The sequence below is a fragment of the Dipodomys ordii genome, unplaced genomic scaffold (genome assembly GCF_000151885.1).
Source record: "Dipodomys ordii isolate 6190 unplaced genomic scaffold, Dord_2.0 Scaffold78, whole genome shotgun sequence".
In the NCBI taxonomy this organism is placed as follows: domain Eukaryota; kingdom Metazoa; phylum Chordata; class Mammalia; order Rodentia; family Heteromyidae; genus Dipodomys; species Dipodomys ordii.
This window is the reverse complement of record NW_012267294.1, coordinates 4,019,785-4,024,028: the sequence shown is the minus strand read 5'-3', so window position 1 is coordinate 4,024,028 and position 4,244 is coordinate 4,019,785. Positions and strand designations below refer to the sequence as shown.

The 4,244-nt window shown below is 39.3% G+C and overlaps 1 long non-coding RNA gene across 1 annotated transcript; it reads left to right on the top strand.

Annotated features, from left to right (window-relative positions):
- The first annotated feature begins 1,567 nt into the window (after nucleotides 1-1,567).
- Nucleotides 1,568-3,941, top strand: LOC105991928. Its single transcript, XR_001175378.1, has 3 exons — nucleotides 1,568-1,654; nucleotides 3,014-3,063; nucleotides 3,861-3,941. It is a non-coding gene; the product is annotated as an uncharacterized LOC105991928 (long non-coding RNA).
- Nucleotides 3,942-4,244: the final 303 nt, after the last annotated feature.

Here is a 4,244-nt window from a genome sequence, read left to right as displayed (position 1 = left end):
GTAGTTGGTGCTGAAACCACTTGGGCATACAGGTTCCAGACTTTTTTAGCTCTTAAAAGTATCCATAAATTCAAACATTTATAGGTATCCCAATTTTTAAGTGTTAGCAAAATTTTTTTAATTTTTAAACAAAACTGTCAGCTAAACAAAACACATCTGGTACCTGGATTTAAGCCCTTGGGCTGCCAGTTTGCCTCCTTTGATTTAAGGGATACTGTTTCTAGTTTTTGAATGTGACAAAACCTACTAAGTAGGAGCTGGAAGTGGAGAACTCATATTCACATCTGAATTCTATCAATTTCTGGTTAAATGACATCAAACAAGTTGCTTACATTCTCTTGAGTTTTTCTTTTCTTCACTTAATTCTGTCTGAGGAGAGGTAGTCTGAGAATATGCCAACCTGATAGCTCTGGTGTCATATTTATGTGAAAGCACTTTATAAATATAGGCATTAGATCATTAGTACATCTGAACATGAACAGTAGTTGGTAGACACTTCCTGAGAGTAAGGCATTCTGCCAACCTGTTGACCTGCAAAGTTCAACAGCCCTGGCTAGTAGCATCAGCCCCATTTTATAGATGAAGACTCCTGACAACCCAGAGGTTAAGGACATTTTCCAAAGATGCAACACAAGTAAGAAGTGAAGCTAAAACTCACAGGGGTTTATTTTATTACAATTTTACTGGGAACCTGTTTGTAAGGCTTGTCAAATGTAAGTTTAAGGTCCTGCTAGGGTACCTGCTCATGTGCTGATAATGGGGCTAGAACAAGGGGCCTTGTGCTCTCCCCTGACTTTTTAACTCCCTTGACTTTTTAACTTTTTACCTTTTTAGCTCTACCTGCTCTACCACTCAAACCATAACTCAACGTTTGGCTTTTTGCTAGTTGGTAAGAGAAGGGGACTTTCCCTGCCTGGGCTGGCTTTGAACCATGATGTTCTGAACAGGATTACAGATGTGAGCCACCAGTGCCCCACAGGTCATGCTGTTTTTCTAAGTTTAAGGCCAGTAACTATTGATGAATGAATACAAGAAATACAAGCAATAACAGAGCTAGTCTGACCCCATAGAAGACATTTCTCAATGCCAGACAAAGGGTATTCCATGACTAAGAAAGGGAGTTCTGACATTCTTCTCCTCTTCCTCTTGAAGGGCAAGCCTCAGGAGACCAGGCCCTGTCCTGCCGTAGGCCACTTTGTGTGCAGTTGCACAGTAGAGACCTCCCTACTGAGACAGCTTTGTGACTGAATTCCAGTCGGCCATTTGCTTTATAAACCTTTTGCCTATGGATAAAAGCCACATCTACAAGTACCTTCTTCAGATTGAAGGTGATGTTGGGAAGCCCTCTTCAGCCTTGTTTCTTGATGTTGGTTTCAGTTGGTTAGAACTTGGGCAAGGCAGAAGTGGTACCTCACAGTCCACTAAAGCTAAGTTACAGGTTGAAGGGAGAGAAGAAGGGAAGCTCTTACTGGTCTTCAGCTTTGGCAATCTCTGAGCACTGTACCTTCCAGACCACCAAATAGAGAAGTGTGAAGTTTCTCTTTTACCCTTAGAACTAAAAGATACTCCATTTCTTCAGGATAACCCAAGCCAAGCAGCCTGCCGTCACCTGAGAGAAAGTATCTTGGCGCTTTGTAAAAGTCATTTCACTGTGGTGAGTCTCCTTTAGGGTGAAAACTTTACATTCTATGGGACTCTTTCTATGCCTTTCAGTGACCCATGGGGGAGGGGCAGCTCCTCCTGTAGCCAATTTCTGTTACAGCTCCAGCCTTAATTCTCTTCTAGTCATTAAAGAGGGAAGAAATTTAACATGGCGGGTGTAACAAATACCCAGCCCCATGGAATTGTAGGATAGATGATTTCCCCAGTAGATTCAACAGTGGTAATGAGAACAATAATCAATACAAATTAGGGACATGCTTCTGTTTTAATGCACTTAGTAACCAGATCTCTTGTCCTCAAATAAGTCCAAAGGAGAGAATTGTGTGCTTCTAAGCGACCTCAGTGCTGTTGTGAAGGAGGTGTGTGTGTGTGTGTGTGTGTGTGTGTGTGTGTGTGTGTGTGTGTGAGAGTGTGTGTTCCCTTTTCTCTTAGGGATTCTATAGCTTCCTTCATTCTTCGCCTCTCTCATATTACAGAAAGAAGGTAATTTTTCCTGGCCATTTACTAAAGCTCATTAAAGAGTGGAGAGAACAAACAATGCTACTCCTTAGAGACTACCATTCAAAGTCACTCTACAATTCTCTGTTCTAATACTTGAGACAAATTAATTATTCCTTAGTGAAAAGTGTATAATTCCTATTCTTCATTTTTTTGGGGGGTGGGGAATAATAATGGGAAGTTTATATCTGAGTGAAAAGCTGTCTGTGCTGAAGGGAAATGAGAAAAAAATGTGTGTTCTGAGAGGAGTGAAAGCAATTATTCTAATAATAATTCCAAGAATATTAATGTCTTTTTAAAGTAGATTGCCTCCCAATAAACAGAGAGGTTGCAGCAATGGGAGGCTGGTTTATTTATTAATTATTCCAAATGTGCATTCTTCTAAATGAACAACTGCCCGATCAACTTGGCTGGCATATATTACATTTAGATACACAGCAACTTGCAAATGTCTCAAAACTTTTGTAACCAGAGACTAATTTGTTTAACACATTTAAAATGTTATATTGATGTAAAGCCCTACATATTAAACTTCAAAGGGAAAAGCTCTGGAGAGTTTCTTGTTGTAAAGACTGCATGTTAGAAATGAGACAGAGACAAGCCTCTTTCTCCCATTCTTCTGTTTTGCTTTGTTTTGTTTTGTTTTTAAAACACAAGGCGGTCTCTGAGCCCAGGCCCTCATCTTCTGTGCTGTGTTTGGTTATCTGCAGAACAGCAAGTATCTCACAGCAGAGCCTGTAAGGCAATGGTTAAGAAAGGTCTAGTGTTTCCCTTTCATCTCTATTAATTAATCCTGGCTCCGTTGGCCCAGAGTACGTTGCTGTTGACATCACCTTTTCCTTACACTTTAAAGAGTCCCAAGAGAGACGACTGCAGAACAAAACTGGACAAAGAGTACATTTGGTAACCATTTTATTTCTCAATTACCAACCTAAACGTATGGAAAAGATTTGCTTGCTATCCGATTTACACAACAATTATGCTTCAAAAGTTTAGAAATAAATAACTTTTTGCTTGGACTCATTAGTTCCTCTACCAATTGTAATTGGTGTCAACTAACGAGTTTGCTCCATGGCTTGCCCTTAATTACTGATAAAAGCTAACTTGCAACTGTAGCCAATCAGAAACTAGTTTATTCATGAGAGTATAGTATTCTTTTAAAAGCTCTGTTTGTCCTAATAAGTGGTTCTGTGTTTGGCTGAAATCTTCTACAAGCCCCCTTAACATAAGCAAAAGACTCTTATTAACTATATACAGTGAAGGAATATCATTACTGCTTCTATTCAAACAGACAAAACAAAGGAAACGTGTTATAAATTTCAAATGTATACATCATGAACTTACCAGGCCCTGAAATCCCATCCATTTGATGGAAAATAGATATTAGTATACATAAGACTGATATTGAGAATTTGTATTCTTTTCCAATATTTAGATTTTTTTTAAATAAAAAGTGTCCCAGCCTTCTGAAAAGCAGTAATCAACAAGAAGAATCCCAACAGAGGGATGTTAAACCCTAATGGTCTAAACAAGGATTGGCAGAGGCCAAAATCCCACATTAAAAGTAATAGGCATTCTGGAAACAAGAGTGTTAAGAGATAGCACGTGGTGGAATCATGCTGAGAGGGGGCCTGGGGACTGGGAAAGCCTAATTGCAGAAACATCATCCTAAAGACACTCCGCTTTGTTGTTGTTTTCAGAAAAGAAAACCTCTTCAAGACTATGGGAATTTCTGAAGACGGATTTTTCCTTTATAATGATTAAAAATAGTTTGGGCTGCAATGATCAGAAAATCTCTTGAAAAGGGTCTAGAAGAACAGGGTATAGTTCTATCTTTTTCACATCCTGAGAAGAGATTGGAAGTTACTAGTTTGATGAATTCAGGCACTGATCAACAGCATTAAAGTTTCAAGTCCTTACTGTCTTTCTAATCCCCTAACTCCAATGTGTTGGTGACTGCCTTTGTAGTCACCAGATGGGTGAGGCAGGAGGTCTAGGCATCTTATCCTCATCTAAAGGCAGAAAGGAGGCTCTATCTATGACTGCTTTGCTTGTTTTAATAAAGAACAAGGAAATAACCTTTC